Raw genomic sequence first — 24,158 nt, forward strand, 5'->3', positions numbered from 1 at the left:
AGCTTTGTAACATTTTATTAGCAAAAGTTGCAAATAATAAGAAATCATTTAAGTAGCCTTAAGACAACAAAGAAATCTTAAAATGTCAAAAAAATGTATACTACTTTAAAATAGCATCACATCCCTTCCATGTTTCTGATAAAAGATGAGTTTACATAGTCATTAAAATCTATGCTCCTTTATCTACTATTTTTATGAAAAATAAATGTGATTACTAACCATGTAACATACATGCCTTTGAGGACTCAGCCATCAGACAATGAACAAACTGTGCTACTGCAGTTATGCTGCACGATAATATAAAGTTGTATACTGAAAGAAGGAGCCTTGAAGATTTTTCACCCCGAATAAAAAAATAGTGAATCATTTCTAGTGTTTTGATATGAGCATAAATATAAAATCTCACTTTAATACTGAATGCATGAAGAGCAGATGAACAAAGCTGCTCAAAAGCAGCTGGCGGATGGTCAGGCTGGAGATGCAGGAGCTAAGGGTTAAGGGCTGCTGCAGGTCAAGAACAGCCAGGGGTCTTGACCTTAGGGCCTTGAAATGGAGCTTATGCAATTTCAGTTCTGCCTAAGTGGGTGAAATGAAAGATAGAGAATGTAGGAATTTAGCATGGGAAGGAAAAAACAGGTCAAGGCAGGCAGGTTTCAGCAGATACAAAATTCCCAAGCAAATCGAAATCCCAAGTGTGGCTGACTCTAGATCTAGATTATTTTTACTTTGAATATTTTAATACATTTTGTCAGGCATATGAGCCCATGACTTATAAGTAGCTATGGGAAATGGTTATAATCAATGGAAAAGTCAGAAATCTCAGAGAAACTCTTTACCCAAGCCCTTTTTCTTAAAACTACCAACATACGGACACAAGTGTGACCTACAGTTCCTGTTTTGTTTTGTTTTTCCAGAAAATAGAAGGAATATTCAATTTTGATGCCCACGCTCCTTTACTCAAAGTGTTCCACTGCCTTTGTGGCCTCTGAATCTTCTACCTTTGTTCAATTTTCCAGTGTTTAGATCCGAAAACAGAATTAAATTTCTACAGATTCAGTCGTTCATGCTGTGTTAGGGCTCCTGTAACAAAGTACCATACACTGAATTGCTGAAACAACAGAAATTTATTTTCTCACAATTCGGGAGACCAGAAGTCCGAGATTAAGGTCAGCAGGGTTGGTTCCTCCTGAGGGTGTGAGTGAGAATCTCTTTGAGGCCTCTTTCCTGGTTTCTGTGGTTTGCAGGCAATCTTTGTTAATCCTTGACTTGTAGAAACATTACCCCAATCTCTGTCTTCTTGTTTATGTGATGTTCTTCCTGTGTATCTGTCTGTGTCCAGACATCCCCTTTTTATAAGGATACAAATTCAACTGGATTACAGGTCCACCTCACTCCAGTATGAACTGATCTTCACGAAATACCTCTGCAATGATCCTATTTCCAAATAAGGTCACATTCTGAAGTTCTGAGAATTAGGAATTCAACATATAAATCTGGGGGAACACAATTCATCCCATAACAATACTTCTGATCACATGGTTTGCACACAAACCTTGTGCATGAATCTTATTTTAGACCCACCCACTCAAAGAGCTGATTGTAAAATAGAGTGGAGGACATTGATTAACCTGTATTAAAACAGTAAATGTGATGATAATTTTGTTATAACCACTTAAAGTTTCATTTCATGAAAAATTGTACTTTATTTCAGTTTTATAGTACCACTATTTCCATCTTCATGCTGCCTCCTGACTCTTAACTCTTTTTTTTTTTTTTTTGGCTTTATAATTAGCATTCTCACAACAGTGATCTCTACAAGATTGCCTTTATATGACTTTAAAATCTCTAGATTGAAAGTCCTATTCTCAATGTCCTATTCTCAGTGTCCTCTGACTCTGAAAGGATTCTGTTTAATGCCTTCTTTAGACTGTCTCTGCTTCAGGATTCTAAGACAGTCAATCTCCTGCCTTTTTCCTTATTTCTCTGACCACATGTTTTTGATTGTTTTGTCTGTTTCTCCATATCACTTGTCCTTACATAAATATTTGTTGAATAACTGAATGGATGAATGAATGGGTTGATGTATGGATAGGTGGATGGATGAATAAATTTTGGACTTTAAACCAACAGGAAAATAGTGAAAAGTTTTAACAACAACAACAACAACAACAACAACAAAACCGGCTTGTCTATATTTCTAATATTTCCCCACTATCTTTTTCTCACTCCAGTTTTTCTCATACTTCTTCAAAATATTATTATTTCAAAAATTATCCTTGATCACAAACTTTATGGATATTCATTATTAAATAGGCAATAAAAACACATTACCCCAGAATAAAAAAGTCTTTCAATTCTCCTCCCTATTTTCATACTGGTACGCTAAGATCAATATCAAGTGTTTTTTTAGCCTAAGTTTTCCTATTTCTCTGATTTTGCTATTGCCTTTTTTTATTTCTCTGATTTTGCTATTGCTATTCTGCCTAGAATCTTGTTTTGCAAATAGTTTATTTACCTTTTCTTTAATAAAATTATCTTTAAATTTATTGTCAATTATTTTCCAGAAAAAAAAAACAGTTTATTATCTGATATCTCTGTTTCCTAGGGGTGAAAATAAAGTCATTTATTTTACTCTGGGACTTTCTTAGATTCCAGTAATTCTTACTACCTCTCTATGATAGAAAATTAGTGGTTGTTCACTTCATACTAATAGTTATATTAAACTTTACTTATGAAATTTATAGAATTCTATAACTTAAAAAAACCTCTATTTTTGATTTTTCCAGATCTTGGTGTTTTTAGGCAAAGGAGAACTAACATATGTCAGGCTCCGTGAGCTATAAAAATTGTTTATGTGAGGATAATAAAAATGTTCAGAAGACAAACTTACACGAATTCATATTGGAGATCCAACATCTTTTAGTTTTAAGTATGTCCTTCAGAGAATAATCTGGAAAATTAAATAGAAGAAAACACATATTCTTTACAAATTTCTGTTCTTCTTTTCAAGATGATTGTTTTCATTATGTCGCTGTCACTGTTACTGGTTACACTAAAAATATTGGAAACTCTTGTAGATGAAGTGTATTGTTACTTGTCCTTAGAGAAGACTTGAAAACATCTTGAGAGAAGCACTTATAACATCAAAACTTACAGTTCTTTCATTTAAGTTGTTTTTAAAAATTATTCTAGTTTCCATTAACGTGAAGTGGGCTCTGAGTACAGGATATCAGCAACTTCATACAAGCCTTCAGAAAGCAAATAGTAATTGAGTTTTATATTAATTTTTAGTATTGTAGGATTTGCCATAAAGTACATAGATAATTTTAAATAAACTTTTTAAAAATTTTAGAACACTTTTGAATTTCTGAAAAATTGCAGAGCTTTCATATGCCCACACCCACTTTCCCCTATAAATAACATCTTACATATGCTACGGTCATTAAAATTAATGAAAGAGTTTAATACAGTATTAACTAAAGGCCGTAAGTTATTCAGATTTCCTTTGTTTTTACCTAAATCCTTTTTCTGTTCCAGAAGACTACATTATACTTTGTAGTCATATCCCCCTGGGGTTGTCTTGGCTGTGGCTTTCCCTCAGACTTGCCTTGCCTTTAAGGACCTAGACAGTTTTAAGGAGTACTGAACAAGTATTTTGTATAATATTCTTCCATTGTGTCTCTCAATCTGCTATTTCTCTTATAATTAGACTGGGTTATGGGTTTCAGAAAGGAAGATAATAGAGGTAAAGTGTTGTTTTCATTACATCATATCAGGAGTACATACTACCAACATGACTTACCACTGTTGATGTTGACCTTGCTGAAGTCAACTAACTGAGACAGTGTTTTCCAGGTTTCTCCACTATAAAGTTACTTCCGCACCAATGCTGCCCCATGCTCTTTGGAAGAAAGATGCTATGCACAGGCTGCGCTTAAAAAGCAGGAGTTATTCTCCATCTTTTTGAGGACAGAGTATCTACACAGTAATTTGGAAAATTTTTGCATGCGAGATTTAACTTTCCTTCTCTGTTTATTTATTTTTATAAGTACAAATTCATGGATATTTAATTTGTAGTTCAAACTATAATCTAATGATACCTTATTCATTATGTTGCATTACAGTTCAAGATGTTCCAGCTTAGGCCGCTGAGGACTTACATTGGCTCCTGAGTCCCTTTGACATACCCTCCTCTATATGGGATATTATTCTGTTTTTGTTTTTTTTTCTGTTTTTATTATCACTTCCTTACTCTCTGGCATGCTCCAGAATAATCTTGAATATTTCCAGCCCTAGTTATAGAATGAGCCATTTTTCCAAGAAGCTGGGTTTCTTTCACTGGGGAATGATACTGGAAACAAAGGTTTGGCACTAGGTATGCTCACTGCTATTGGAGTGTTGTTGCTTCTAGGCCCTCTCAGCTAACAAAAAACGGGATGGTATGTGGGCACAATAACCCATTAATACACACACGCACACACATAAATTTCTATATGTAAATTTCCTTATCTTTTGTATCAAAATTAAACCAAACGTGGGTTCATACTGACATCTTCCACTCCAATCTAGTATCATATGGATCATTTAACCTCTTCGTAATGCTTTTGTGTAACCTTCCAACCCAACAGTGTAAAATTGAGCTCCCACCATCTTCCAACCATTTACTTAGTTGTTTAATTCTAGTATACATATATAGCAATCTCAGAATTTTTAACCTGTACCCCTATAGAAAATAGGTTTATCAACTAGAGTATAATATTTATGTATAATTTCTCTGCCTTTAGTCTTAAAAAGTCCTGATATTTCCAAAGTTATTGAGGTCAGCAATTTTTCATCCCAACATACTACAAATGTTGTTTCATACATTTGTAGTATAGTTAGATTCTTTTGTAGACTCTGTATTCCATCCTGGCATCCCTAACCTTCAAATGAATTTTATAAATTTATATATGTTTAGGATTACTCTTTTTTTTATAAAGTTCTGTGGGTATATGTTTTGGCTGTGCCCCCACCAAAATTGGATCTTGAACTGTAGTTCCCATAAACCCCATGTGTGGTGGGAGGGACTGTGGGGGAGGTAATTGAATCCTAGGGGCAGTTTCCCCCATGCTATTCTTGTGATAGTAAGTTCTCAAGACCTGATGGTTTTATAGGGGCTTTCCCTTTTGCTCGGCTCTCATTCTTTTCCTTCCTGCTGCCATATGAAGGACATATTTGCTTCCCCTTCTGCCATGATTGTAAGTTTTTGGGGGCCTCCCTAACCATGTGGAGATGTGAGTCAATTAAACCTCTTTCCTTTATAACTACCCAGTGTTGGGCAGTTCTTTATAGCAGCATAACAATGAACTAATAGAGTAACTTGTCTTGGTACTAAAATCTGTATTAGGGTCCTTAGAGGGACAGAACTAATAGGGTATATGTATATATGAAAGGATGTTTAATGAGAATGGAGCCACATGATCACAAGATAAAGTCCCATGATAGGCAATCTTCGAGTTGAGGAACAAAGAAGCTAGTGGTGGACCAGTCCGAGTTCCAAAACCTCAAAAGTAGGGAAGCCGGCAGTGCAGCTTCAGTCAGGGGCCAAAGTCCCGAGAGCCCCTGGCAAACCACTGGTGTAAGTCTAAGAGTCCAAAAGCTGAAGAACTTGGGAGCCCAATGTTCAAGGGAAGGAAGCATCCAGCACAGGAGAAAGATGAAGGCTGGAAGACTCAGCAAGTCTGCTCTTCCATCTTCTCCTGACTGCTTTATTCTAGCGGCACTGACAGCTGATTAGATGGTGCTCACCCAGATTGAGGGTCTGTTTCTCTCTCCCATTCCAGTGACTCAAATGTTAATCTCCTTTGGCAACACCCTCACAGACACACCCAGGAACAATACTTTGCATCCTTCAATCCAATCAAGTGGACATTCAATATTAATCATCACAGTGGGTTTTTCAAATGCATAATGTCACATCTGTCATTATAGTACGATACAGAAGTTTGATCACTGTAAAAAAAATTCTCTTGTATTTTAACTATTTAATTATCTCAATTACTTCCCAAGTTCCTGGCAGCCACAGATCTTTCCACTATCTCTATAGTTTTGCCTTTTTAAGAAGGTGATAAAATAGGAAAAACACATTATATAGTCTTTAGACTGGCTTTTTTCACTTACCAATATGCCTTTAAGTTTTCCTTCATGACTTTCATGTTTTGATATGAGTAAATCAAGTTTGCTGAAGTTTTTATCATGCATGAGTGTTGTATTTTGTGAAATGCTTTTTCAATCCATACATATTTTGAGCAATAATTTTAAGTTTTCTGTTTTTGCACCATAAAGTTTATATTATTTCAAAATTAAATTATATTGGTTTTGATGATATTTTACATTTATTGACCTCTTATTATGTGCCAAAATGTTCTATCCAGTTTATATTACATTTAATAGCCTAATATTTTATGGGTATTCCACTGTACAGTTTGTCCCTTCACCTATGGAGGACAAATTGGTTGCTTCCAGCTATTGGCAATTATGAATAAAACTGCTATAAATATTCATGTGCAGGTTTTTGTGTGAACATACATATTTTCAAATTAGTTGGGCAAATACCAAGGAACATGATTGCCGGGGTCTATGATAAGACTATACTTAGCTTTGTAAGAAACTGGAAATCTGTTTTCAAAGTGACTGTACCATTTTGCATTCCCACCAGCAATGAATGAGAATTCCTGTGGCTCCATATCCTTGCCACCAATTTGTATTGTTCATTTTTGGGGTTTTATCTACATTAATGGGCATATAGTGGTATGTCATTGTTGTTTTAACTTGCAATTACCCAATAACAAATTAATACTGAGTATATTTTTGTAAGGTTTTGTTTTTGACACTGCTCTGTCTTCTTTGGTGAGATGTCTGTTCAAATATTTTCCCCATTTTTTACTTATGTTCTTTGTTTTCTTATGGATGAGTTTTAAACAATTTTTTCTATCTTTTCAATATAAAATCTATATCAGATATGTGCTTTGCAAATATTTTCTCCCAGTGTGTAGCTTATATTTTTATTCTTTTAACAGTTTTCCTCACAGAAGTTTTTCATTTCAATAAAGTCCACCTTATCAGTTTTTCTCATGGATTGTGCTTTTGGCTTTGTACAAACTTGTCACCAAACACAAGGCCAAATGGGTTTTCCACTATGTTTTCTTCTAGAAGTTTTATTGTTTAACATCTTATATTTAGGTCTATCGTTAGGTCCATGTTCCATTTTGAGTTAAGTTTTGTGAGATGTGTAAGGTCTGAGTGTAAGTTCATTTTTTAAATATGGACAAATAATTGTTTCATTAATTGTTTATACTACATTTAATATTTCCAACATATCTGTATTTCCCCTTTTATTGATACAATACCAACAAAATACAAAGACGGTCCTTTATCCATGAATTGTAGTTTCTTCTTTGGCAAGAATCAGTTACCTATTTTGTATGTATCTATTTTGGGGCTCTTCATTCTGTTCCACTATCATACTGTCTTTATTATTGTAACTTGACAGTGATTCTTGAAAACAGATAAGCGACACATTCTACTTTATCTTCAGTATTTTATTGGCTATTCTAGGACTTTGCCTTCCTATATAAATTTAGAATCAGTATTTTGATACCTATAAAATGGTTTGCTGGGGTTTTCATAAAAGTTGCACTGAAACTATAGATCAAGTTAAGACGAATTGCGATTTTAATGATAGGGATTCTTCCAATCCATGAACACAGAATCTCTCTCCATTTATTTCAATCTTCTTTAATTTCTTTCATCAGAGTTCTATACTTTTTTGTAAATAATCTGTTCATATTTTGCTCAATTTATACATTAGTATATCATCTTTGGTGCTATTTAATTTTTTTAATTTCAAATTTCAATTGTTTGGTGCTGATATATAGGAAATCAGTTGACTTTGATGTGTTGTTAACTTTGTGGCCTGCTACTTTGCTATAGTCACCAGTTTCTAGATTTTTTTCTGTCAATTCTTTGGGATTTTTTTTTTTTTTTACATAGACATAGACATTTACATAGACATTTACATAGACAGTCATATCATCTACAACTAAAGAGCTGTATTTCTTCCTTACAATGTGTATACTTTAAATTGTGTACCTCTTATTTTCCTTTTTGTATTATTGACTATCTAGGACTTTTGATATGATGTTAAACATAATGGCATGAGAGGGGACATCCTTGTCTTATTGATAATTTTATTGAGAAAGTGTCCATTATCTCATCATAAAGTATGATGCTATTTGTAGGATTTTGTCAATGTTCTTTATCAAATTGCAGAAGTTTCCATCTGTTTCAAGTTTGCTAAAGTTTTTATTATGCGTTGAGTGTTGGCTTTTGTGAAATGCTTTTTAAATCCATATATATAGAGAGAGAGCAATAATTTTAAGTCATATTTTTCTACTATAAGGCTTATGTCATTTCAAAATCAAATTAGATTGGCTTTGATGATATTTCACATCTGTTGACCTCTTATTATGTGCCAAACTGTTCAATGTAGTTTATACTACATTTAATATTTCCAACATATCTGTATTTCCCATTTTATTGATAAAATATGAGACCCACAGAAGTTAAATAAATTCTTTTTCCCCTTTTACATTTTCTACATCTATATTCATTTCATGTTCTAGTTCATCATACCCCATGGCTTAATATGGCTAATGACTCCCAAATTTGTATTTGTAACTTCAGTCTGTTCTCTCAGATTCAGTCTCATATGTAACGTCAATAATCACACTCAACATTTCTACTTGACAGCCCCCAAAGTACCATGAACTGAACAAGTGCAAAAGGGAACTTCAGATGCCCTTCTTTGTTATTCATCCAGTTTCGCTCTTTTCCCAGTCTTTTTAAAAGGTGGTACTATTGTTCAGAAATTTGCACAGAATCAAAGGACTTTCCTTAATTTTTATCCTTTGCTTGTGTTCTACACCCAATCCATCTGAAAGTATGTCCACCTCTGCCTTCAGAATATGTCCCAAGTGTGATCATTTCTCATTATCTCAATAGCTTTTTTTAGAACAAGCTGTAATCACCTCTTGCCTTGACTACTGTGAAAGAATATTACCTTTTCTCTCAGATTTCAAATTTGCTTACTAAAGTCTATTCTCTGCACACCAAATAGAGTGACCTACCTCAAGTATGAATCAGAACACATCATTTAAAACAACCCATTGGTTTCACATCAACTTAGAAATCAACATTGTGGCATGACCTACTGTCGCCTGCATACTTCTTCAGTTCTTCTACACACATGACAGACTATTCTGATTTTGAGTATTTACATGTACTGGCTTCTTTGTGTGGACTACTCTTCTCCAAAATTTTTGGTACGGCTTGTCCTTGTACTTCGTATAGGTGTGTGCTAAAATGTCATTCTTCAGGAAGGTTTCCCATGATTATATTATACACAAACACTGGTACTGACTTTGATTGCATTTTTCAATTTTTCATAGTGCTTTCACTACCTGAAGTATCACATATGTTAATACTTTGATGCTATATGTTGTGCATTTCAGGGCTTATAATAATAAACCCTGAGAAGGCAGGAGCATTGTCTGTCTTGTACAATATGTATCTCTAGTACCCTATAGCAAGTGTTTAGCAAATATTTGTTGAATAAAAAATTGCTGCCTGTAAATGGTAGAACTTGGATATAAAATCAGATCATCCTGACCCTTCAACAAGTACTAATGTATTTCATCTATGGAAAGAAGTTTGCTGAAATTCTATCAGTTTCAAGTAGTTCTAATTATAAACAAAATCACCTATAAACAAGTTAGAACAGCATTATATTCCTCCCCACCTAGCATCCTTGCATCCAATTTCTTAGAAAGCACATTTTCTCCCTATATCAAGCATCTTTTTCTCTCCCAGTTTTACTTTTGCATTGATAACCTTAAGACTCTCCAAAAGCTATCTTTTCCTCACTGTTCTTCTACTTATTCTAATTATCATTAAGCATGCCTTAATTTTACCAATATTCTAAAAAGAAAGGCTCCCTAGTGCCTTAGTCCCTTCTGTGCTACTATGAAATAGCTGAGACTGGGTAACTTATAAAGAATAACAATGTATTAGCTGACAGTTCTGGAGACTGGGAAGTACAACATCAAGGGTCCAGTGTCTGGTTAGGGCCTTTTTGCTACATTACCTCATGACAGAAGGTGAAAGAGCAGGAGAGAGCAAGAGGGGACTGGCCTTGACCTTTTATAATGGCATCAATCACACCTGTGAGCTCTCACCCACAGCAGCTCTCATACGTTGAAGTCTTGTGCTTGCAGCACAAGATTCTGGGGTCTCTGGGGCAGCCTCACTCCATTGGATTCAGATGATGGATTAATATTTAGTCAGGGAAGTGACAACTGTGTTTAAGGGATGAAAATAGTAGATCAGTTAATCTTGAATAATGTGGATATATATGAAATATTTATTTTATTTAGGCTGCTCACCATTTATTGTTGTGTTTTGTTAAGAGTATTGATGTTTTCTTGGTATTAAATTGTTTAATAGTAGATATTATTTGCAAAATTTGTATAATTGTAAATCAAATTGCCCTGCACTTTCCTCATCAAACTGTGGGTTCCACTGTTATTCATAACTAGTTAGTGACTCTAACTAAACCAAGTGGACTGTAGCTTGTACCTAAGATAGGCTTTTAACACTTACAAGAAGTTATTTAACGAAAGTAGCAATAAGTATATGTTTATTCCAGCAACAAAGCCTTGGCAAATAGTTCTTGTTAGATAGATTGGAACCATAACAAGAATCCTGAATGCATATTAGTGTCTAGCTGTTATAATTCAGTAGCTAGAAAGAAATATTGTTTTATTATTTTATGAATCAATCATTATATTTAGAAGATTGAAAAGCAGTGAATCATACAGATAAAAGATTAAATAAGCAAACATGGGCAACTGAAGTAACAAAAAGTGGGCCCGATAGACCTGGAAATATTACCTAACAGAATTTGATGAACTGATTCAATGTTTCAGAAGTGGGGAGATATCATAGATAACACTGAATTAATGTGTTTATTTTTTTCACATTCAATTTTTTCTTTCCTCTCTCTACATAGCATTGTTAATCACATATCTTAAACATTCGATCATAAATTATTCAAAGACTAACAATAGAAGAGAGAATAGTATAATGAGTTATTTGAATATCTCAAACCTGACAAAAATAAATGAATCTTGATCTCTACCTCACAGTACACTCAAAAACCAAATCCACATGATAGTATATCTAAAAATGTTTCCAGAAGATGACGTAAGAAAACATCTTCTTGACTTATAATGTAAAAATGTCTTAAATGAATATAAAAGCCACTAACAGAATAACAGTTAAATAAAAGACTTCATTTAAATTCAGAATTTCTGTTCATTAAAAAATGTCATTAAAAGAGTACAAAGGCAAGCAATGAAGCAGACAATAATATTTGCAGAATAAATTTATAAAGTTATGGAGGTTGTAACTAAAGGTAATTGTACACATAGCCTGTGACTCAATAATTCTAATTTAAAGCTGCAGCTAAAATAAATATATATATACATATATATGTTTAAGACATGCACAAGAATATTTATATAAGCACTATTTGTAATAGTTAAAAATTGGAAACAACCAAAATGTTATTTAATGTATTCAATGTAGAATAGACAAATTATATTTTGCTATACTCATACAATGAAGTAGCATACAACAAAGAAAACTGAAAAATTACTGCTCTTTACAAAATCATAGATACATATTTAAAAAACTAAGAAACAAAACACAAAAGAGTACATACCAAATTACTTCACTTATCTATAGAACAAAAACAAGTGAAAAATACACCGTAGTGAAAGAAGTCAGAACACTGATCACATAAGGCGGCAAAATGACTGGGAGGGATGGTGGATGTTTCTGAATGATTTGCAATATGATTTCTTTTGGTCAGTTCGTGGTTATCTGAGTATGCTCAGTTATTATTTTACACTTTTCTGCCTGATACATGGTTCAATAAAATAAATATTTACTTACAGAGAAGATGGCAGTGGATCCATAGTTGAGTGTGGGTTTTTAATTTCTGTGAATCCTCACATACAGATAGAGAAAATAGAAAACAAAAGCAGAATCCCTCGAAGTTTAAAACAAAACCAGGTGAGAAGGCATCTCATACTATGAATGTCAAAATATAAATGGGAGGTGACAAATAACCAACTTACTGATATAAGACCTGTGTGATGTCAACTCTTTCTAGAAGAAAGTAGAAGAAAGCGACAGTGTCTTTCTGTTCATTTACCAATTTTCATAATAATAGTTGATATATTATGGATATGTTTTTGCTCATCTTTCTGAAACTTTCATCTATAAAATGTCTTCATAATTCACAATTTAGCAAAAATGTTTAAAATCTGAGAAAGAAACAATGACATAATTTACTGCAAATGTAATTCTCCTTGCTCTTGTTATTCAGGGGTTGATGTCTAGACAACGAATGTCTTAGTTCTATTAGATGCATTCTTAGAAAAAATGCTCATAGTAGGACTGATTGGATGCCTTTGCTTTCAGATATTAATTAGCATTTGTTGAGGGGAAACCAAAACACAGGGAATTTGCATGGGCATTCTCAAGGCCCTTCCTCAAGGCACTTCCAAATTCCACTCACGCCTTGTTCCAAAGCCAATGCCATACTTCTGAAGTTTTGCCGTAGCAGTACCTGACTCATAGATACCAATGATTTTCTATTTCATTTTGCTATTGTTGCATGAAAAAAAACTCAAAATTTATTATCTTAGAGAAGTAACTTTTTTCTGTGTCCCTTGATTGAAATTCATACAAGACAGCAAGGTTAGCTTTTCTCTGCTCTAAAATATCTGGGAGCTAAGCTGGAAGACTCAGTGACTGGAAGCAACTCAACGATTGAAAACCTGGGTTATGTGAAGGTGAGGTGGATCATAGAAAGGCATCTGCATTGTGATTTTATGACCTAGCCTAGGAATTACTAAGCGTGACTCCTGGTGCATTCCATTAGTTACAAGAGAATCACTAACATCAGCCCAGATTCAGGAGAGGAGACATCGATCTCCATGTCTCAATTGGGAGGAGTAATAAATAATTCGTACACATTTATAAAACCTCCACAATAATTTTAATAGGTTTTTTTGGAGTGAAAATACAAATACCTTCACTCCATCATATTAACTAGAGCTCTTACTGGTTTTCTCTCTTCTCTTAAAATAGTTCATTTTCAATTACAAAAATAATAAATACTCAGATTTGAGAACATATAGAAAAATATGGAAAAGAAAATCACTGATTCTTATAACCTTGGGTGCACAAAAGTAGGTGTAAATTGTTTTCTTTTAAAAAAAAATCATAAAACAGTTGTCTTTCAGTATCCAAGGGGGTGGAGGCAGGTTTTGGTTGCAGAATCCCCTGCAGATACCAAAATCCGTGGATACTTAGATCCCTTCTATAAAATGGTATTGTATTTGTATATAAACTACACACATTCTCCCGTATAAGTTAAATCATCTTCAGGTTACTTATAATACCTAACACAATGTGATATGTAAATAGTTGTTATACTGTACTGTTTAGGGGAAAATGATGGGGGAAAAATAGTCTGCATATGTTCAGTACGAACAACCATCCATTTATTTTTTCCCAAATATTTTCAATTCACTGTTGGTTGAATCCATGGATGTGGAATCCATTGTTGTGCAACCCACAAATACAAGGGGCCAACTGTACTTTATAGCTATAATTATCCTTTAGAAATTTCATTTTGCTTTTACCATTTAATATTACTCTACTAGCTTTGTAAATACCACAACAAAGTTTCCAGGTGCAACATTGAGGTGGTGCTTAAAGGACCTTCTATTTATTGAATAATCCAGAAATTTAGGTTATTTGCATTTCTGATGCATAAATAATGCTGTTTTCCCAAATGTATTTTACTAACTCAAAATTTCGGTTCAATTTTTTTTTCTGTTATGTAAAATTGTGTTTTACGTAGTTACTTTATTGATATGTTGCTGATCACTTTGACTAATTTTAAACTAGAAAACCTTCCTGTATCAAAGGGTTTAATAAATATTAATTTATATTTTCTTTATTTTTCAATTGTTTTTTTCTGTATTGAACTTTTTTTTTTTTTTTTTTTTGCTGTGGAGTCTCGCTTTGTTGCCCTGGATGGAGTGCAGTGCCACAATCTTGGCTCACTGAAACTTCCACCTCCAGGATTCAAGCAATTCTCCTGCCTCAGCCTCCTGTGTAGCTGGGATTACAGGCATGCACCACCACGCCTGGCTATTTTTTTGTATTTTTGTGGAGACGGGATTTCACCATGTTGGTCAAACTGGTCTCGAACTCCTGACCTCAGGTGATCTTCTCAACTTGGCCTCCCAAAGTACTGGGATTATAGGTGTAAGCCACTGCACCCAGTCATGAACTTTTAATCCAACCAAAATTTTAGTAAAGTCTGAGGTAAGACACTCAATATTCATTGATTTTTGAATTTACCTAGAAATATACATTATTCTGAATATCCCCAACATAAAATACCACATTTAAATATTTGACATTTTTATTTTTTCTGAGAAAGAAAAATAATAACTATTTCTTCAGTCAGGAGGACTTTGGTTTATTGCCAGAAAGTATTTCTGTCATTTATCTTATCTTTTATTTTAAAAAGGAAGCCATAAATCATCTTGGCAGTCAATCATTAGTCTGACATCAAAAAGGAAACCAAAGAGGGTTGTCTATTGTTGTTTCAGTTAACAGAGTGCTGCTTAATAAGTTTTGATCCCAAAGTAATGAGATTGCATGAACAATTATAAATGTAGGTACTGGGATGCCTAAAAGGAAACCATTACTTTATTTCCAAGCTACTAGAAATTATTCAAACTCCTATATCTATTAAGGAATATAGTAACCTTAATTATTTTCTTGCAAGGAGGTGAGAAGGGAGCAGAAGTGTACCTCTTAGGGCTTGGACTGGGTTAAAAAAAAAAGTATGAAAAATCTAAAAATAAAGTGAGCACCAAAATACCTTGTTCCATGTACATCTGGGCTCTGCAAATGGATTTGTATCATTTCAGGATATCTCTTCCCCTTAAGAATTTTATCAGCTAGGTTAGTTTAAAAGAGATGGCTTTTCATGAAGATGAGAAGTATATGTTTAACCCAAAAGTATATGTTTCAATAAAATTTTGTTTTTGTTTTTACATTTTCTTTATATCTAAATCATGGGATATGGTATTTGAAGAATTGGTTCTATAGGGATGCTAGGTGAAGTCTTGCCAGTTTGTGCATGGGGAAAGATGATATGTTTTAGAAACAAATAATTATGCATATATTAAAACTTTTTTGATGGAATGTTCTTTAGTAAGTCTAACTAAAGCATGAATAACTGCAAGATTATGTTTCAGTGTTGGCCATTGTTATCTGAAAGGATAAGCAATTACTTCTTTTTCTAAAGCACCCAGGCTGACATAGCTGAGATATTATTTGAGATATATAATAAAGAGCCACAGTTCTGACCCTATAAGCTCCAGAAAAATGTATTTCAAAAGGGTAGTTCTTCCTCTTGAGAGGGAACATTTTATTTTTCTATTAATTAAGGAAAAGTGATTTTGAGATGATTTTTTAAAATCTATGATAGATACTAAAACAAGAAACTAAGGCTAAATGTGCAAATCTATCTGATATTCTAAACCTGTAAAAATAACAGCCCCAGAATACTGTTAATTTTAAGGCATAGTATACGTTTGTAAGGGGGTCTATAGTTAGAGTCATGTAAGTAAAGTCAAGTCCTGGGTGTGAAATTCATTTCATTCTATGAGATCATTGTTGGAAATCCTGTATCAGAAAAAATTACACTAAATTGCATTCATACATATGCCCACAAAATTGATTGCATTCCATCAGACCCACCCCTAATATTTGCAGAGATTGTGACAATACAAATAAAGCCCTCATACCATATGTCAAAATACATAAAATTTATAAATCAATTCTTCAAATTGCTGAAACGTCTGAAAAACTCATTAAACAAACTATGTTCTAACCTCCTCCCCTGATAAGCATAACTGTTTAATGATCTGCCACATGTTGGGACAGGGAGAATCAGCCACACCAGCCCCTGGGCCCTGGATCTGCATATCCCCACCCTTCTTTTCCTACCCTGGCTCTATCCTTCATCACAAGGGACTTCGAATCCACATGTATAGATATTCTAAAACACATCAGTTTCATCAGTTTTCCTTAAGGGCCACCATTTGGCCCCTCTGTAAGCTTGTTGAGTACAGTGGTCATGCAGTCTACCTTCAGGAGGACAATCCAGGAAATGTCTTAAACATGTTCTACAAGCTTCCTTGTTACAATTAGTTGTCCTTAAATTGTTTTAAAAATATATTTGAATAATTTCCCCATAGATATACACACCACAATGATTACCGGCAGTTATCTTCCTAAGCATTGCATTGAGGGTTGCAATTTTTATTTATAAGCCTTTCTTATGTGTTAATTAATAATTGGACCATTTATTTGAGGGTTAAGAGAGCAAAGAAGTGACAACTTGGAAGTTTTAGTTTTATCGAAACACAATTACATTCAGTTTTATTTATTTTACATAAACCAAATTTATTTTACAACAAAACCAAATTGTTTTGTTATGAAACAATTTATTATTAAATGTAAACAACTCACTCTTTTCTTCATGCATTGAAATTACCTGAAGTTTAGAGTGCTTTTCCCCTGTCCATAACTAGGATAGCATTTCAGTACTTTAATTTGACAGCTCAGAGAATTGTGTTGGGTCATTACCAGGGAGCTATTTTCTTTGTCATTACTGTGCTCGACTGATACATATTAGCTTTCAGGACTGATTAATCCTTTCTGTCTTTCCCTCACTTCAGAGCCAGGGCTAATGTTCTGCCCAAATTCTAAGTCCCAGAACAGAAAGCATGTTTGACCCAGCTTGAGCAAAATACACAATCCTATTAAATCAGATGGGGTCAGGGTTGCAGGTTTACAAAGAAGTATAGATAAAGAGGTGGATGGACGAATGGATGGATGGATGGATGGACAGAAGGATGGGAAGGATGGCCAGATGGATAGACCCAGGGAAGAATAGATAGATGGAAGAATGAGTCTGTAAGGGTCTCTTTCTTGTTGGCGATAGTATTTCTTAGGAAAAAGAGTAGTTGTGTCACTAGAGTAGATAGGCGATGATGTTGAAGCAAGTAATTACCTATGATTCTGTTCCCTAGTATTCTCTTTCAGGACTGATTTTCTACTTTGTACTGACTGTGAACTGTGTGCAATAAATCTTTAAAACTTTTGCATTTTTAGTTAATTCTGTTTAACTAAATATTTGCTGATCATTTGTTACATGATTAGCACTATGTAACTAAAATATTTAACAAAAAAACATTAAATTTAAACATTTTAATTTTACTGAAAGAATTATCTATAACCAAATATAGATCCTGTAGAAGATATTACACAACCATAAAAATTCTTACAATATTTTATTGAGCAAAAAAAAAAACAAGAAAAACATTTCATCAAAACAAAGTAAAATAATAAAAATGGCCTGGTCATAGGATAATTGTTAAATATAAATTAACTCCATCCTTCAGAGAACTATTTGCCATAGGTGCTATCATTATTATTACTGTTCTCCCCTTTTTACAGATGAGGAAGCTGAGACAAAGAGCTTATTAAAAAACTAGTCTCCAAACAGAAAATTAAGGAGAGATTTTAACCCAGGCAATTTTTCATCATAGCTCATCTCAAGAACAATTTACAAAATTCATTCTAGTATATATAAAATAAAATTTAAAATGCAGCACCAAAAGGTTGAGACAATTACTTAGACAAAAAATGAAAAAGAATTCAAAGTATTTCTTACTCTAAAGGCAAAAAGGAATCTCAGATGAATTAAAAAGTTAAATACATGAAAATCAATTCATAAATGTATATGTATTTACATATGTATTTATATATTTATATATATAGTTCATCAATTTATATATATTTACTAGTCTATATTTCTCATATATAAAAATATATGAAAATAAGACCAAAAATATACATATATATAAACATGAAAATAAAACCATAAACAGATGTAATGAATGATGAATGTAACAGATGTAATTTTTTATATATATATAAAAAATGATCAAATTAGTGAAGAAGGTAAAGTCTAAGTTTCCAAGCAATGGAAAATATTTTTAAAAAATAACTAGATTAACATATTTCACTGTTTTAAACAACTAAAATTATTTGCTATTTATTATACAAATTATGCTAAAACGAGTAAAGACAATTAAGAATATATTTGCAGTAACTGGAGAAAATCAAAAAGTATTACCACATAAAGAATTTTTAAGGGTTCAATTCATTGGCTCAAAGGATTAATATTTTATAAAAGAAGGAAGAGAGAGAGTGTACAAGCTACTAAGAGAAATGCAAAGATTCCAATATGTAAATGAACAACAGGAATACCTTCATAAATAAATTTGAAAATGTAGAAAGTATGTGTTCTCTTTGGTAATATCAGCATTATAAATTTGAAATATTAATATATTATTTTGAACATTTTCATTAGCAAATACTTTTGGGGAGACACTAAAATGGTACTAACAGCAAAACAAAAATGCTACTCTCATACATTGATGATAGGAGTAAAAATTTAATATCACATATTATTAGTTGTCTTAATATCTATAGACTATGATATAGAATTTTTCATTTGTGAGAACAGTCTCTGATTATGAAAAACTGAAAATAATTTAGATTTTCAATCTTTAGTGGAATGTTAGGAATCTACATTCAGAGGAATATTAGACATTTCATTCTCTCTATATATAATGTACAGAATGTCTTTATGAAATGTAGAGAATGTATTATAATATCAAGTGAAAAATACAGGACATGATATATGTTTAGAAAAAAATTTTTTTAATAATATGTCAATCATTATTGATCTATATAGATGTAGATGTAAATATGTGTCATGTGTGTGTTAGTGTGTGTGTGTGTGTGTGTGTGCAGAGAGAAAGACTAAAATGAAATTTACCGAAACACCCAATAATTTGGGTGAGTTACCATTTTTTTTTATTTTTCCAAAATATCTTTATGAAGCATGAATTACTTTTAAAGTAGTTTAAAAGTGAATCGTGAATTATTTTTTAAAGGAAGAAAAAAGTTCATAACACAACAGCAAAAGCATATGAATAAAGTAATATTAATTATCAAAAATTCATCTTAATAAAAAATCAGAATTAAAAATATATGCCTTTATTTTCTATAACACTTTGCTACTCATATGAAATATTTCATGGAGACCAATAGAACTATGGGTATTGGGAAAAGCCCAGCATAAACATCATTTAGAAATGTGTGGCACAATCTCAGCTCACTTCAACCTCCACCTCCTGGGTTCAAGCAATTCTCCTGCCTCAGCCTCCTGAGTAGCTTGGATTACACGCAAATATGACCATGCTCGACTAATTTTTTCCGTATTTTTGTGGAGATGGGGTTTCACCATGTTGGCCAGGCTGGTCTCGAACTGCTGACCTCAGGTGATCTGCCTGCCTCAGCCTCTCAAAGTGCTGGGATTACAGGCGTGAGCCACGGAGCCTGGCCTCCAGGAAGTTTTAAAATAATATTTTTCTGTCTTTCAAAGACTTTAGTGAACCTCCTTTTCCTTGTCTTTGCCCATTTCTAATCAAAATTATCTTCTTATTCTCATTAATTTTATGAAATTATTTTATTGACAAATAGCCTCATCCATCACCTCCATAAACCATGAATTTCAGTGTCATAAGCTATAGCCAAGACTAACATACCTTTCTGATTGAATTCATGAAAGTCTGCTTTGCCACACTAATACCGTGAAAGCTGAACTTTTCTCTTCTTTTTTTATCATGTTATGTGGTCCTTTTTATTTCTTAGGTATAAATATGTTAAATAGTTTAAAGTCTAAGAAAACACACATGATTGAAGTTATTTTATACCATGTAAACTACTATAAATACATCTTAATGATATTTTCAATTTCTTTACTGGCATTGTAATTGGCAATGCATTAGGTGCTAAAACACAAAATTTTTTAAAAAGTTTCCATTCTCATGTTGACATCACTGACATTTTTTTTTTTTAGGATGGAGTCTCACTCTGTTGCCCAGGCTGGAGTCCAATGGCCCGATCTCGGCTCACTGCAACATCTGCCTCCCAGCTTCTAGTGATTCTCCCACCTCAGCTTCCAGAGAAGCTGGGATTATGGGTGCCACACCTGGCTAATTTTTACATTTTTGGTAGAGACTAATTTTTTTTATTTTAGTAGAGACTGGGTTTCACCATGTTGGACAGGCTGGTCTCGAACTCCTGACCCATGATCCGCCCACCTTGGCCCTCCCAAAGTGCTGGGATTACAGGTGTGAGCCACCATGCCCAGCCAATAATTCTTAAGTTTTAAATATATTGTCCCAAATAAAAAACTAATACTCTAGAATTTGCCACATTTTTTCAGCAAAAACTATATTGATTTGACTCTACTTCCATTGGCTTTAAAATATGATGAATAAAACTAATCTTAGTCATACTATATGTTAAGAGCAAAATTACACACTATTTTTATTTAATGTAGAGGTCTGAGCTCCTTCTAAACATCAGTATTAACTGAGATATAAAACATAGAAGGAAAAAAGGAAGAGAGAAGAGTGTTGAGAATATCGTTTTCAATTTGGACTCATCAAGCTTGAAGTTCATGTTGGCTAAGTAAAAATGAGAAGTACAGTGAAATGAGTCTGGAGCTCAGAAACTGATTTAGACTGGATATATAAGCTGAAAGATAATGGTTAGACCCAGGATAGGGATGACAGTGCATAACATTTCCAAAGACCTGAAGATGAATCTTTGAAGAACGCCACATCATAGAAGGATGACAGAGAACTGTCAGTAAAGAAAAAGATGGAGTGATCTTTCAGGTGGATGGGGCACCAAAGGTTGGATGTCACATCGGCCAAAGAAAGTGAGAATTCACGGGAGAATGTCTCATAGTGTGTCAAGTATCAGAGGAGTCAAAGTAATATAGGAATTGGAAATTTTCCATTGCGTTTAATATTAGGACATCATCAACAACATTCTAATAATTTAAATCAATGACAGAGGGGAAAAAAAGACTACAATGGATTGAGGAAGGAATGGAGGAAATTGTAAAAAAATTGAGCTGACAAAGACCCAAATAGATCATTGAAGAATAATATGGTGCTACGTAGAAAGAAACACTGATTGGAAGGAGGGTTTTCCCCTCCCTTATCAGTAGTATTAATAGAAACTAGAAATAGGGCCCTTTCTATGTTCCCTGATAAAGAAGCCACTAGAATAAAGAGAAAGTGGATAATTGATGGTACAAGGCTCCAGAGCCTCCTGCACTAGAGCATATATGTTTAGTAAAAGTTACTACTTTCCTAGAGGCTGGCATCAGATAAATACCTAAGATTATACTGTAATACCAACTAAGCACACAATTTTACACATGCTTGTTCCCTGCTTATTAAAAAAGAAACATTATTACACATAAGAACACATCTAAAGTTTTGACAACAAAAAAATTTTTGCTGTTAGAATATGTAGAACAAACTTTGTCTGTTAGAATATATTGCAAAATATTTAATGGACAGAAATAATTTACAAGTAAGCATTACTTTAGCAAAATAAGCCTAAGCCATACTAGAAAATGTTCATAATAAAATCTCTCCCTCGTATCTGAAATTCTTCACCAGACTGCTGCAAGCTATGTTATTTCTTCCATCTTTTATTTTAAATGTAGTGAGTTTAATTATCATATCTTTCTAGTATTCCCTTGCTTCTTAGCCTTCTGTAACTGATTACTAATGTCTACAATAATGCCCCACTGGCTAAAGTAGCTCCCTTTTATTTCTCATGCTGATACCTATGCTTAAATCTTTAGTGTTAAGGAAAAAAATACAATAAACACATTTAATTCACTCAACAACTCAATGAGGGAGTGTGGTATACTGAACTATTGCTTCCATTAATTTCTTTCCTTCCAATAGGCAAAGCACAGTGTATCACCAACCTCAGACTTGCTGTTTGACGATATGACTTACTTGCAACAGTGGAGATTGTCTGCAGGTGTCAGCTGCCGATTGTGAGCAGAGGCTTTCAGAAGCAGTGCCCCAGAGCTTTGCTTGCCCTCCTGAGAACAGCATGCCCAACAGCGACCCCGCCTTCCGTCCATGTTCCGGAATGAGACAGTACAAGGCACAGAGCCGAGCCCCGCCAATCTCAGATGAGCCCAGCCCAGTCACTGCCAGCCCACAGACCTACAATAGCAGGTCCTCTTTGCCACAGCCAAAGCTATCTAATGTCGATATATATTTAAACAGGAAAAAAAAAAATGCCTTACAGAGTTTAAAAGAATTAGTGGACCGGCCGGGCGCGGTGGCTCACGCCTCTAATCCCAGCGCTTTGGGAGGCCAAGGCGGGCGGACGAAGAGGTCAGGAGATCGAGACCATCTTGGCGAACACGGTAAAACCCTGTCTCTACTAAAAATACAAAAAATTAGCCGGGCGTGGTGGCGGGCGCCTGTAGTCCCAGCTACTCAGGAGGCTGAGGCAGGAAAATGGCGTGAACCCGGGAGGCGGAGTTTCCAGTGAGCCGAGGTCGCGCCACCGCACTGCAGCCTGGGAGACAGAGCGAAACTCCGTCTCAGAAAGAAAGAAAAAAAAGAATTAGTGGACCACCATTTACTAACTGTGTAAACCAAACTCAGACCTTCTGAATGTTAGACAAATTCTTTTTACATAACATCACAGTGAGTTCTTAACTAAAGAAGGGTAACTTCTTTAAGAAGTTATTCATATTTATACAAGGCAGGCATTTGCCCTTGAAAAGCTTTCTGTCTCCTCGGATCCACCAGGAATAGAAAATCTTTCTCGGCAGGGCGCAGTGGCTCACGCCTGTAATCTCAGCACTTTGGGAGGCCGAGACGGGCGGATCACGAGGTCAGGAGATCGAGACCATCCTGGCTAACACGATGAAACTCCGTCTCTACTAAAAATACAAAAAAAATTAGCCGTGCGTGGTGGCGGGTGCCTGTAGTCCCAGCTACTCGGGAGGCTGAGGCAGGAGAATGGCGTGAACCCGGGAGGCGGAGCTTGCAGTGAGCCGAGATCCCGTCACTGCACTCCAGCCTGGGCGACAGAGCAAGACTCCGTCTCAAAAAAAAAAAAAAGAGAAAAATATTTCTCCATTTACTATTCTGCAAATATATTTACCTCTTGTGGTATGTAGTATAAATGCTTTACTTTCTCCATGTCTTTGTTTCATATATATGAAATACCTCTTATTTCTCCATATCAGTTGTTTTCTAGCTGGGAGATTTATTTCAATATAATTAATATGATCATAGCAGTAGTTATTAAATAGTCAACAATTTTGGATTTCATAGTGTCAATATTTCTACAGCCAGATATATGGTTCTTCTTAAATTGAGCTTGGAATATACCTTTCTAACATAAAACCCAAAGTCTTGTTATGTACTAGAAGATCTGGAGTTTAGGACCATTATATCATGTTGACCAAGAAAATGTCCATAAAAAAAAAAAAAGCAAGAAAATATAGCATCTACAGGCTCAAAAATACCAGGCCAACTGAGACACCAAAGTGGCCTAGGATCATAAGATAATTATCACTGTTAAATAATCATTCAGTCATTGATTTTTTTACTTAGTTATTCATTTAATCCATCAAACATGTGCATTAGTTAGTTTGAGCTGCCATAACAAAATGCCATAAACTTGGTGGCTTCAACAAAAGCAATTTATTTTCTGACAGTTCTAGAGGCTGCAAATCCAAGATCAGGGTGCCGGCATGATTGGATTCTGTTAAAGGCTCTCTTCTGGCTTGCAGACAGCCACTTTCTCACTGTGTGTTTTCACATGGCAGAGAGAGAGCAAAAGGGAGAGGGAGAGGCAGAGGGAGAGGGAGAGGGGAGGGGGGAGGGGGGAGAGGGGGAGAGAGAGGGAGAGAGAGAGAGCACGATCTCTCTGATATCTCTTCTTATAAGGTCACTAATCCCATCATAAGGACTCCACCC

The 24,158-nt window shown here is 34.4% G+C and overlaps 1 long non-coding RNA gene across 1 annotated transcript; it reads right to left on the reverse strand.

The window, feature by feature from the left end:
- On the reverse strand, positions 1-22,714 carry LOC107967201 (uncharacterized). The gene is made up of 3 exons (XR_001707526.4): positions 22,167-22,714; positions 2,891-2,950; positions 1-1,465 (listed from the first exon to the last, which is right to left on the reverse strand). It is a non-coding gene; the product is annotated as an uncharacterized LOC107967201 (long non-coding RNA).
- Between the last annotated feature and the right edge of the window lie 1,444 nt (positions 22,715-24,158).

This window comes from Pan troglodytes, chromosome 9 (assembly GCF_028858775.2).
Source record: "Pan troglodytes isolate AG18354 chromosome 9, NHGRI_mPanTro3-v2.0_pri, whole genome shotgun sequence".
In the NCBI taxonomy this organism is placed as follows: domain Eukaryota; kingdom Metazoa; phylum Chordata; class Mammalia; order Primates; family Hominidae; genus Pan; species Pan troglodytes.